This window comes from Caloenas nicobarica, chromosome 10, assembly GCF_036013445.1.
Source record: "Caloenas nicobarica isolate bCalNic1 chromosome 10, bCalNic1.hap1, whole genome shotgun sequence".
Classification (NCBI taxonomy): Eukaryota; Metazoa; Chordata; class Aves; order Columbiformes; family Columbidae; genus Caloenas; species Caloenas nicobarica.
This window is the reverse complement of record NC_088254.1, coordinates 4,083,048-4,096,255: the sequence shown is the minus strand read 5'-3', so window position 1 is coordinate 4,096,255 and position 13,208 is coordinate 4,083,048. Positions and strand designations below refer to the sequence as shown.

At 43.1% G+C, this 13,208-nt stretch overlaps 1 protein-coding gene across 11 annotated transcripts in view; it reads left to right on the top strand.

Moving 5' to 3' along the window:
* The window catches only part of HERC1 (HECT and RLD domain containing E3 ubiquitin protein ligase family member 1), a 115,490-nt gene that overhangs the window by 12,185 nt on the left and 90,097 nt on the right, over nucleotides 1-13,208 (top strand). For 9 of the 11 annotated variants that reach the window (XM_065641956.1, XM_065641960.1, XM_065641959.1 and 6 more), the window contains exon 1: nucleotides 6,587-6,709. The exons of 1 other annotated variant lie outside the window; for it this stretch is intronic. The gene's annotated coding sequence lies outside the window, so the exon portion shown is untranslated. Of the gene's footprint in view, nucleotides 1-6,586; nucleotides 6,710-13,208 lie in introns of those variants that run through there. One more of the 11 variants, XM_065641950.1, reaches the window with a different exon arrangement.

Here is a 13,208-nt window from a genome sequence, read left to right as displayed (position 1 = left end):
AACTGAAGCCCTCTAGATAAACTACTGAAGTTTTACTTTTTTTTGCTCCGTATGAAAATGGAGCCTGAGTCAGAGCTGTGCTTACGACTGCTTAAACTTTAATTTTAAACTTTAGTCCTTAATTTTTTCACCTCTCTAGGATTTCCTTGCAGCAAAACAGAATACTAGCACTTTCTAGAAACAGCTCAAGCGTTATTTTGCTACTGAGTTCAGTTTCGTATGATGCAACTCTTCGTAAATATTAACTTGTGAGTGGCTACTCCTTTTTGGAACAGCAGCGAGCTTGCTGTGCATTAAGTTAATGAGTACAGGCACACATCTCTTGCGTACTGTATTTGGCAGTCCTCCAGTACATCCCCCTGTGTCCTGCCAAGACCAACCTGTTTGTTTCTGTTGCTCCAGGGCCATGACAGCTGGATAACCTCTCTTTTTTTAATGCAAAGGGAACACGAGTCTCAGTCTGTTTGCATTTGCGCGCTCCAACAGTAAGCACAAAGGTGATGTTAGAGCTCTGCAGTGTCTCTTTGCCATGTTTCCATCCAGTGGTCTGGGTCTGCCTTGCTCCCCAGGTAGGAAAGACCATGGCAGGAGGGTGGAGGGGGTGAAGCAATTGTGACAAGTGCTCTCCTTTTCTGAACTGTCTTGCCCAAGGGATATGAAGCAAGGACACAACTGCAGGATTGCGCAACGGTGGTTCTTAAAAGAAAGCAGAGGACCAAAACTCACTCATAAGGCCCTAAAGGTATTGGGGAGCGGCAATCCTGTTAATTGTACTTTGACCATTGCTCATTTATTGTTTAATTCTTTCTAGTATCTTTGTGCATGTAGTTGTTGTTATGACACAATATTTAAGCTGCACTTTAGCTGTGCACTGGATGTTGTAATATTGAGCTAATGTGAATTACTGATCCTTTTAAAGTTCTAATAACCTTCTTGCTACATATGCTCAAACTATTTCGTACCCATGCACAGATTAGTTTGGAATTCGTCCTGTGTATGAATTTTAATATTACTTAGTTTTTCATGTATAATCTTTCTGTTTTCCCCTTTATATTCTCATTCATTGTCTTCCAGTGCAAACAGCTTCTGTTCCCCATGTGTTTTTCCCATTTGTTCTCTGGCACGTGTCCTGTTTTGGTCTGGCCAAGGCCATTTCTGAGGTGCAGAACACAGTTTCACCCAGCCTGGCTTGTACACTTTGAAAAAGTTACCAGCTAGCTAAAGAAAGGGAGAGATGGTGATGGATTGAACTGGATCTTAAATTTGAGGTTACTTCAGACTGCTTGCTCCTCCACATTTCACAGTGTGTCAGGATCCAACAGTGGAGGAGGGGAAGTGACGCAGCCACCTGCCATCCCGAGCTCCCCAAGTGCTGGTTATGTGGCAGCGATGATTTGTAGTGGGGCAAGAGCCAGCTGGCCCTGTGGATGTGGCTTTAGGTGGCTTTCTAATAATTAACAGTTAGTGTGGCTCAGCTTGGCGTGAATGGGGAGTGCCATGTACAAGAACTGTCACTTCCAGAACGTGAGTCAGAAGATGGAATTAGTGACTGACAGAGATGCATATATTTCTATGCCTCCACATTTGGCATCCCTGCACAGGGAAAACGTTCTAATAACAGCTCCCCTCGTATACCTTGGATCCACAGCAAAAGAGCTAGTGTTGTGATGAGTAACATACAGAAGACATAGGTGAGTGGTATTTTTAGCCTAGCATTCAAATTTTGAGACACTTCATAGGTTGGTGTAGGCTGGCTTTAGTCATCTTTCTTAGTGTTTGCAACTGCTGCTTCTACACCTGATCAGTGACTGACACAAGCTCCTTTCCTCATCTTTAAATTGGTAAACTTGCCTCTCTAAAATATTTCTCTTTTTCTTTTGCCTCATGTAAATTGTGAACTCGTGGGCCAAGGGAAGTGTCTTGCCTTTGAATGAGCCATCAGAGAGGAATGACTGTTTCAAGACCTTTTTTTGGATGACTATACAATACAGGACTCTTCTCATGTATGTCTGAATATTAAGGGCAGCATTTATTTGGGCAAATTTGGGTCCTGGTCTAATTAAGTACTGCACAGGCAGATCATTGTGATTTTAATAACACTCAAGAACAAGAAAGTTTTACCCACACAGCCCTAATTGCAAGATGGGGTCACAAGTAGCAATTTGATGTCTTGTATCCAATCAAGGAGCTTACGTTCAGTGTCTTTTGTTCCTGGTTTGGGCTCTTTCCCTTTTTCCTGTTAGACGATTCATTAAGTGATGGCACAGAAACGTCCAATGTCCATTATTCTAATTGTTGTCCCATTTCAGTTTAAAATTATTTCTGTGTCACATCCAAAAACATATAGACTCCTTTCATTGCCATGACAACGGCAAGGCATGCCAATGTTAGCAACGTCTGCTGGAAGAAATGTCAGTGAAAGCAAAACCCAGTTAATTGAGATATTTCATATAAAAATCCAATTTTCTGTAATGATCCAAAATTATCCAGCATTGTGGAGAAGTAGTTAAGAACAAGCCCTAGATAAATAGTCTAATGCTGAATGTTTGGTCCTGGCCTAGGCACAAAAAAAAGATCTTTGAAAAATAGTGAGATTGGAATTGGTCATAGCCCTGGTATAATGTCTGGATCAGAAGACGATAGAGTTAAATGTGGTTACTAAAAATAACGGATAATTACTATCAGTTTTAGAAAAAGATTTGATGTTCAAGTGCACATTGTTCTTTCATTCTCATACCTTTCTCAATCATTGCCTAAGATTAGAAGTATATTTGATGAGATCATATAACAATATGTTCAAAACTGATAAATAATGCAGCAATTCATACAAAATAATAGGAAATCATTGATGTAAAACAGGTCTTGTAGAGCTTAATGCCAGAAGAAAACTGCCTTAGCCCCAGCGAAGGCAGGAAGGAGAAAAGCCAGTGGGGTGGGACTTGAGCGATCTGCAGTCGTCAGGAGGGATTATTTCTGTTTGAAAAAGGAGGTGGGAGCACAGAGCTCATGGAGGCACCACCTACAGCCTCCTTTCCCTTGAAACCCGCACGGTCCTGTCAGCTCTTCTGGCCTCTCTCTGTGCTTTGAAACGAAACTGGAGACCATCTTGGAAATAGAAACTGAGCATGAGTATTTTTCAGTCGGGCATTACCTGCTGAACTCTTGACATGTGTAGGTTTTGAAGACTTCTGCTTGTGCTTGCTATGAAGGAAGGGGAGAAGATGAATGATGTTGCCCACTGAGGACCTGTGATTAAAGTTAAAGGGTTCTCCCATACAACTCGTCAATTTTTTTTGTTATTTTCGCCCTGTTAATATGTAGCTGCAGACCGCTACAGGACTAATGTTTCCTCTGATGTGTCCTCAGGGTGCTCAAAAGGGTTTCAGGAGCCTCTGCAATTCCCAAAGGATGGAAGTGCTAAGTTTTCATTTAATGATAGTTTGACTCTCAAATGAGATGGCTGGTTTCTAGTGACAGCCATAGGCGATGTCAGAGCAAATGCAGAGCTTGTTCCCCTTATTTATATCCTTATTGACCTACCGGTAATGCTGTAGCCTAGGATGCTGTTGGCTTCATTTGGGTTCTCAGGAATTTTGACAATACTTGCCTGCTTCATGTTAGAATTCAAAAAGGTAAATTGCAGTGGTCCTTTGGGGGATCTTGGCAGCCCTCTATGGGCTGAAAACCTTATGAAGGTTGAGTACGCCAACCTGATTTTCCTTTTTTTTTTTTATTGCCCCCCTTACCCCCACCTTTAGTTGGCAGTATGCGATTTTGCAATAGTAAACATCGGAAATCATGTGGCAAAGATTTTCAAGCCGTCTTAGAGAATTAGATACTCTGATTACAAGAGTCTACATTATAGTCATCATTTATGTTTAAAAATATATATATATTTGAAAGTGATAGGAAGATTTTTCATTTAGAACGTTACTATTAATTTGCTTCCTTGAGTCTTCCCGTGTTCTTGGCACATCGGGTCCCAGTCTGGAGAGTGGCTGCATAATGTCTCCAGTGTCACTTAGACTGAAATAAATGAGCCTCTGTGGAAACAGATACATCTGCATCCAGCCATATTGCAAGGTGAGAGGCCTACGCTCTCAGTATTGCAAGGTGGCTGACAAGCTGTATCAAGACTTGACAAACAAAACAAGAAAACCTTGCAGCTTTATGAACTTAATATCTAGGTGTACATAAAAACATTAAACATTTGCAAACCTAAGGAATTCCTTGAGAACTGTACAACGCGCAGTTGCTGGTGGAGCCTGCAAGCCATAAAAAACTGCAGTTAATGATAAGGTTTGTCTTCATGCTGTGGTTAACATCAGTATGTGGGTGTGGGACATGTCAGCATGTTGTAGAATGTCTTTATTTTGCTTTCTGTTCTGTGGAATGGCAGATCTGCTGGACATTTCTGATTTTAGTGTATTTTGACACATCTGTTGTATTTTTAAAGTTTATTTATTACACAGTATCCTTTAGCTGACATGTTTTAAATACTTAAAGAATGCTTTAAAATGTTTTTATGATTTACCCCATTTTTGGTGATGTTTGGTGTGTGTTTTTTAGCCTGGGTGGGTCAAAGACTATTTTCAAAGCAAGGCATTTGGGTTTTATTCTGCTGCAAACAATTATGAATCCATGCGTAGCCTCTTAGGGGGACAAAATTAAAAAGCGGTGAATAGCTGGGATCTGTCCCCAAAGCTGCCAGTGTCATTTGATCTACTTTTGGTTGGAACTTTTGTTCCAACTTTTGTTCCGCTCCGGGGAGCTGAGCTCTACCCTTGGTAAATCCCCTACCCACTTTATACTTATACCTCAAAATAAATTATTATGGATATGTGCTTTGGGCTGAGAGGGGACTTGTAAGGGAGAGAGGCGCAGCAAAGATGGGCTATAGGACAAGGACATACGGATGGGAACCCAGGTCTGACTGAGGACAGCAATCAGCAGATGCTAGGGAAGAAAAGGCAAGAGTGAGCACATGGTAGTGAGTCCCCAAATACTCTGGGGCCTTCTGTGGGTCAAGGCGCTATTCAACCAGACGAGATGTCTTCAGAAATCTGTCTTGTTTTTCTGCAGTCCCTTTTTGATCCCAGGTAAACTTTTGCTCCTTAGTGTCCTGCAGTTTTACAGCTCAGTTACGTGTGTATTAAGAAAGAATCTCCCTTTTGCTGTTTCTGAATTTGACATGTACTAGTTCCACTTGTCAGCTTCTAGCTCTTCTGTTGGAAGAGACAGTAAACAACTGTTCCCCGTTCACATCTTTTTTGGTCACCAGTCTTTATAAAATTCTGTTATTTTCCTGCCTTAGGCTGATGTATCCAAACGTGCACAACTGCTCCTTGCACAGAAGTTTTTCTCTTGCTTCTCGTCAGTTTTCCCGTTTATTTCATAAAAGTCTTTAACAATGTATACCAATTATGTGCGGACCATAACCAATCCATGTGGGTATAGCTGAAATTTTTCATTGTTTTCTTTCCGGTGTGGCCTCACCGATAAGATCATGTCATTGTTGCTGCCACCGTCTTGACCTGTAATTCAGGCCTGATGGTAAACTTTCCCTATTTTAGACCCAGAATGTCAATCCCCAGTGACACTTTTACTACTTTTTATTGTTACCCTGTTCATTTTGTTTAAGCCAAAGCTTTCTTTTTCAATATACTCCTGCTCGTCCAGCAACGTGACCCGTTTTTCCTTTTCCTCGCACTTTGTGCATACAGCATCCATTTCTCTTCCTTTCACTGACTTTCCAATACATTTATTCAATAGGCATCCTCATCTAAATAAGTATTTCATTTCTCTAGCCTTTGCTTTTATGCAAAACCAGCTGTCGGCTATTCCTCATGCTTTAAGAAAACAAGCAAACACTTGTTTTGGTGCTATTTTCATTCCCAGTGCCAGCAGCCAGCTCCCCTTTTGCCTGGGGAACAGCCAGCCCTGCTGCACACGGATCCCCTGCTCCAGCCCTTCCCTGAGTAAGGGGTTTGGGCTCTTCTTTCTTCTGCACACCACCGGCTCTTGCTACGGCGTCCCTGGTGGCCCCGGGCGGGAGCCTCTTCCCCGCACCGGACTCCTGCAGCCTCGGCCAGGGGCCGCGCAGGTGCCAGGGGCCGCGCAGGTGCCAGGGGCCGCGCAGGTGCCCCCCGCTGCCGTGCTGCTGCCCGCACTGCGGGAGCTCCGGGCCTGGCACTCTGGCTGCGCTGAGGTGGCGTGTCCCCTGTCCCTGCCGACAGTCCCCCTGTGCGGGCGTTGCTTTGCCGCTTGTCTAGGCACGGACCGGAGACGCGGCGGCCGCCCCGCGGCAGCGATCCTTCCTGGCGGGCCGGGGGCCCTGCCCGTGCCCCGCTGCCCGCTGCGCAGCCCTGGCCGGCGGCCCGAGCCCGCCGGGCGCTGCTGCAGCCTCTCGCAGCGCTGTTTGCTCGCGCCGCGCACCTCGCACCCGCCGCGCGCCCCGCTTTCCCGCCGCGCGGCCGGCGGCGGCTCGCGGGCCCTGCGCGCGGGGGCGGGCGGCTCCGGGCGGCCTCGCGAGAGGCGCGCGGTAGCCCCGCGAGATCTCGGCGCCTCCCTCCCCCGGCCGCCCGCGTCATGTTTTCTCTTTGACAAGCCGCCGCCGCAGGAGAGGACGCGGCTGCCGGCGGGGACTCGCCGCTCGCCACGGCCTCGTGGAACACCCGGGCTAAGGTCCGCCGCCTCCCCCCGCTGCCTGGTGAGCGCTCGGCGCCGGGGGCGCGGGCGAGCTCGGCGCCCGGTGCGGACAGGGGCGGGAGGGCCTGAGCGAGCCCGGCGGGGGAGGGGGGTTCCGAGCGCCGCTCCCCACCGAAACCAACGGCCGCCGTGCGGGGCGCGGCCGCGGGGGGGGGCAGCTGCGGCCCCGCTGCGCCCCGGCACGGCCCCCCCCGCCGTGCGGGGAGGGGGCTGCACCCCCTGTGCCGCCGAGGGGGGCTGGGCCGGGGTTCGGTGCGGCGGGGATGGGGACACGGGCAGGCTGGGGGGCCCGCAGCTGCCAGCGCCCTGTCGCTGAGGGTGGGAGAGCGGCGGGCGGCCAGCAGCTCGTCCTTTGTAGGGGGAGGAGGAGGAGGAGGAGCAGGGGGCTTTTTGTGCCTCTTCGGAGCTGTGTCAACTGTACAAAATCTGCGTTGGGATCCGCGGAGCCTGCGCTTTCCCCTTGAGCCTCATGAGCGCGGTTGTAGCGTGGCTGTACGTTCTTGCCCCGGTGTTAAATGCACCTCTGGCTGTGTGCATCTTGGGTGGATCTGGCTGCTGTCACAAAATGCTGCCTGAAATCTGTCATGTTGGCCTTTGTTAACTATGTGTATGACTAGAGGTGTTCCGTGTATCTCCAGATCTGTCCTCTGAATCTCATCGGCTCCCCGTGGCTTATTTGCTGGCTCTTATTTGCAGTACTGAAAAATTATGCATATACTTTTGCATATAGGTTATTTACTTTGCATTGTAAAGCGACGTCCTAGCAGGTGTTTTATTTTTTTAATTGCATACAGTTAACTTCTTTTATAAGTTATTGTATACAAGCTGCTTTTCATGTTTTTTAGGGGCAGAACCCTATTGTTATGCTCTCCCATTCACAGTGTACATAGGAGAGGTTCATGTGCACGTAGTGAAACATCTTCATCCTCTGTTGTTTTAGACCTGTTCTTCATGTCACATATTTAAGCTGATTGTTGTTTCATGGACTGTTTAATTTGCTGTAGCAGGGACCACGTGCTCTATATGTGTGCATACATATTGCATACATATTATATACATATATGTACATGTGTATACTCATTGTGTCATGAGGTTGATCGGAGTTGTAGTTTAGCAAGGTGTTCTATGCTGTTACTTCATAACAAAAACTCAAAACTATAAATTTACACATGCTGATTTTAACAGTCTTTGTTAGAGGCCCCATATAAATCACATCGTCTCCATTGCATGGGCATGTGGGCCTGTGGAGGGCTTGGATCTCAGGGTTGAGTCTCACATAGTTATGGGGAAAAATCTAATAGACATTAAATCTTAAAAGGTAGATTGTGTACCTGGTCAGCCTGCTACTGCTTCTCAGTATTCTAAGAGGAATCTGTTAATTTGGTATGAAAAATTAAAAGCTGTGCAATGTTAACGTGCTACAGGACTGAAGAAGGGTATTGCCAGTCTCCTGGATCCTTGCACTTACAAGGAATTTGTGAGGTGGCTTTGTACACAGTAGTCATCTCTCAGAATGAAACATCTTAGGGCTCCTCCTCTCCAAGCATAAACAAAGCTGTGTACGTTTGAGGCTTTCCTCTTTGCCCTTCTGATTTAAATGCATTGTGTTTGTTTTGTTCATTGTCTTAACGTTAAGGATAACCATGATCTTGTGGCTGGAAGTATGTAAGCTGAAGGGGGATGGGGGCGTTGAAATTTTTTTCTGCAAGGTGTGTAAAGGAGGTATTGATATCTACTTGTTAATTAAGGATAATAGGGGTATAAAGTCTTGGACTTATTTTTGCTGAAGGACTGCTTGGCATAGTAAGAATGTAACACAGCATTTTTTAATTCATTTAACCCTTGAACTGAAAGGTAGTTCACCAGTGAAAGCTTTTTTCCCCCTGTTATTTCAGAACTGAATTAAATGGATATTAATTGACTAGAAAAGGATTTAAGTGGCCTGACTAAAAATCTCAGTTGTTTTCTGTCTTTAATTTGCCAGTTTCAAATAACCATAATCTTCATTTTTGAAGAAAGCCTTGCAGGGGTACTCTGTTTCAAAGTATCGGTGATGACTGAAGTGGCATCACTTTACAGATGGAGACAACTAGACGTGAAATCAGTCTTTGTATTTTGGTAGTAAAATTAAAAGTATATACATTTAAATACTTTTGTTTAAGATTCACTTTTAGTATTCCAATCTTTCTTTCCATTTTTAATATAATTATTCTTATAATTATGGAGTAGAGAAGCATTTTTATCTTCATTTTAGAAATAAGTACTGGAGACGAAAAATATTGGTGGAGCAAGCATTTGAGTTTCGGTCATGGGTTGTTACGAAGTCATTATTCTTTCAATACATCAGTCTTCATTTAGATACTGTACAGATACTCAAATCTTCCTCTGATTATATAACTGGAAAGGTTTTTATCTCGTGCTGGTATGTTTTAGTTAAATGTAGGGTGCATTTGTCTATGGCTGATTTGACTTCCTGCTGTCGAAGTCATCGCAGTGAATGGTGAGTACGGTGTTTGTTATGTTTCTTTCTCATGTGTGGTTCTCAGAAGTACTCAAACTCTGAAACTGTGGGCAGCTTTCCTTTTTTCTGTCTCCCTGTAGTGGCTGACAGTCATATGGAACATTCAGATCTAGTAGATGTTTTCTCTTTACGAACATCTAAAGTAGCCCTCAGAAAATGAAGCTTCACTTACCTGGGGCTGCTGAAGTAACTGGCAGTGTGCTGCAGCTGCTCACTGGGCATTCCCTTGGAATTTCTGAAGATTAAAAAAAAATAATAACCCAGAACCCGGTGGCTATGGAATTTGCCAGTGAGCAGCAAGTGTAATTGTGGCCTGGGCACTGGCCAGGTATATTCTCTGGACTTGACTGCCTGTCGTGATTGACCTGATGTCATCAGGCTTGTTGGGAGGGCGTTCAGATGGCTCAAGCAATCATGTTCTCTGCTGGAAGCTGGAATTAATTTACTGTTTAAAGAAGAGCCTACTGTTTGAGTCCTCCTTACTAGTAATAAAAGTTTTTTTTGTTGTCAGCACTGCATAATACAGAAACTTCATCCTCAAACGTTTCCGTACAAATGCATGAATTTATACAACAGAAGTTTATTTTTTAGTTAGTTATAATGGGAGTACTTTGAGTCAAGAAGTTGAAATGTTAACACAAAGTGTATACTTCTGCATTTAAGTTGCAGCCTAGCTCTTGAGTCTTTTTTTTTTTTTTTTACACTCTGAAACAAGAAGTTGCCTATTGAAGCAAAAATGGGCTCAATTGTATTTTAAAGTAGAATTACCTACACCTTATTCACTGTATGCCAGAGGAAGAAGTGATTCAAAATCTTGCTAAGAGGACCATCAAATAATTAGGTTGAAAGTCACTTCTGGAGGTCATACAGTCATAGAATCCATAGAATCACAGACTGATTTGGGTTGGAAGGGACCTTGAAGATCATCTAGTTCCAGCCCTCCTGCCATGGAGAGGGACATCTCTCACTAGACCACGTTGCTCAAAGCCCTGTCCAACCTGGCCTTGAATTCTTCCATTGATGGGGCATCCACAGCTTCCCTGGCAACCTGTTCCAGTGCCTCACCACCCTCATTATAAAGAATTTTTTCGCTGTGTCCAGTCTAAACCTACCCTTTTTCAGTTTAAACCCATTGTCACTACAGGCCCTGATAAAAAGCCTGTCTCCATCTTGCTTACCTGCCTCTTTCCTGTATCCAGAAAGGCTGCAGTCCCCCTCTCTGCTGCCAACAGACCTGACTCGGAAGTTAAATGAGATCACTGACCTAGGTGAATTTTGAACATCTACGCCTATGCAGATTTTGCAGTTTCCTATCCATTGCTGACTTTCTTGATTTAAAATTGTGATTACCGGTAAAACAATCTATTAATAATTTTTCTAGTTTTTATTTTAAAATGTCTGTTCCTGTGTCTTCTTGTGGTTGGAAACACCATGGCTACATGGTTAGTAGTAGTACAAGTTAGTAGCGGTACAAATGACCGTACCTTTGGGGGAGAGCACAAGATCAGGCACCTTTCTTCTCTCCAATTGTTGGAATGGGGATTTCTGCTTCTCAGCTCCTCTTTTTACTAACTGCTTTTGATGATTATGTATGTGGACTGTCTTCTACGTTCTCAGCTTTTGTTTCAGTATACTGGAAAGCAAAATTGACAGTTGGCTGCAGAATTAATCTGAATTAGGGTATCAGTAATTTGGTTTCCATATGCTGAGCAGAAGGCTAATGCAAGGAGGAAAGCTAGTGGACATTCTGACCAGTACAGACAGATGTTCAGACAAATCAATTAATGTTAGTGTGTACTTTGTTGTAATGTTTTTCTTATGAGTGAAGAACAATCTGCTGTAGCTGCTGTTCTTGCTTGTTCTTTCTGGTGTAGTTCCTTTTGCTCGTCATCCTGCTGTTCCAGATTTGTAGGGGACCATGGCTTATTTTTTCTGCCTTGTTTTACTGCCCATCTCCTATTATCTAACACCTCTCCTCTTTTCCTTTTCTATTTTGTTTCTAATGTCTCTTTAGTTTCAATTCTCTGGTGATTTGTAGTAATATCTCTGCTGTGTCAGTACTTTCTGATTTATCATTTTCTCTTTTTCTTTTCCTTGGCCGTTTTGTATAGATCCCCATTCATCTCACATCTGTCATGACACTGCACATAGACTAAATGTATTGGCCAAAAAAGAACATTTGAGGAACGTTACCTCGCACAGTGATCTACAGTGCTTTTTTACATGAGTAAAATATTGAATAAATAACTCTTTTAGGCAACATTATATCCTGTGACCATTGGTTTCAACTGTCATAGTTTGCCCTGGCCATGAGCAATATGGAACATCTTGCAGGTTTTGCATTGCTTGTAGGTTTTACATTGTTGGCCTATGACAAGGAAGGATTGGAATTAATTTTATATGTTTCTTGTTTCTAAATTAACCTTTCCAGAAAAAGGTTGTCAACGTTGTTTGGAGCCCTGATATATGCTGCTAAATTGTATATAGACCACCCTTTGTTTATGAAAAAAAGGAAAGCAAATCAAACAGTTTGCTTTTCTTGTAGTTTTACTTTCAGATAGTAAAACTTGAATAACGTTTGCAAAAATTGCTGCATTCTAGCAGTAGTGTCTGCCTTGTAGGAAGTCTGAAAGACTGCACTGGTAAAAAGTTCAGGTGATGCGTCATTTCATGGAATGTTAGGAACTGTTAGGACTGGAACTCAGCAAAACCAGAAGACAGTCCTTCTGTGCACAAATCCAAGGTACAGCTGTATCTTGAGTTCCATATGCAGTTCTGGAGTCATACAGATGAACATACAGATAATATACTGATACTGCAGGTATGTGATTATATCAATATAGATGATAATATAGCAATAAAGGAACTAAAAAAATGGTAAAGGAATGTGGTGTGGATGATTAGAGAGATGGCAGTGTGTCTGTGGAGAGTCTTTGGTTTCAGTTGATACTGCACAGGAGAAATAAAATAACCACAGTTTTTGTGTGTCAGTTGTATTAGAAATTGGACAGAGTATCAAGATAATAATTTAGTAGATTTAGATACAGGACAAAGTCTTTGTTTTACTGCTAAGAATGTTACATTTATGTGAATTAACAAAATTTTTAAGGGTTCTAAGTGCTTATGCTGCAAAACTGAAATGTTGTGACTTTGAAGAGACTCTACTCATATAATAGAATTGTAGTATTATCATCAAAATGAGGCAGCAAATAGAAACATAGTGCATCAGGTTTTCAGTCATATTTCAAATAGATAACTGTTCCAGACCTGTGATCAGCTATGTATACAGAACTTCTGCTTTATTAAGAACCCATCTAAAATAATGTCCCAGTAAAAAGTTTTTGAATAGTCAGTCTCACTTGCAGCGGATGAATTTAATTGTGTTCTTAATGAGCTAGTAGAATTACCTGATTATTCTGATTGTGAAATCTTTCCTGAGTTTTGTGTAAGCCACAAAAACCTTGATTTTTTTTTTTGCCCATCTGCAGAAATTATTTTTCACTGTTGCAAACGAAGATTTAACTACTCTTAGCAATATTAAGAGCTGTAGTGCGCCCTGGCTGCCATCTGTTTAAATATTAAATTTTCTAATCCTTTTCAGAAACCTCCTGGGTGACATCATGCTTGAAGTACCTCTAGCACAGTTTACTGTGGGACCACTCACGTTGAAAATAGTAAACGAAACTGCTGTGAACTTGAGAAAGATCATTGCCAGTGAACACACACTGAAGAACTCTGTCCTTTAGAAATACACAAATCTGCTTATTTGTTAGAGTTTTTATTTTCTTGCACTCTGTTTAGCAAATATCTTTACCTATGCATTGGGGAAAGGTGGTATAACGTTACTGTGAGGTAGTAAATAGAATTCAAGCGTGTGAGTTTCACAACCAGTTCTTTACATGTTCTTTAGTTTTGCTGTTTCCTGCCTTTGATTTTACTGTACGGACCTCCAGCTGCTTGTGTTAGAAGCTTTTGTAAT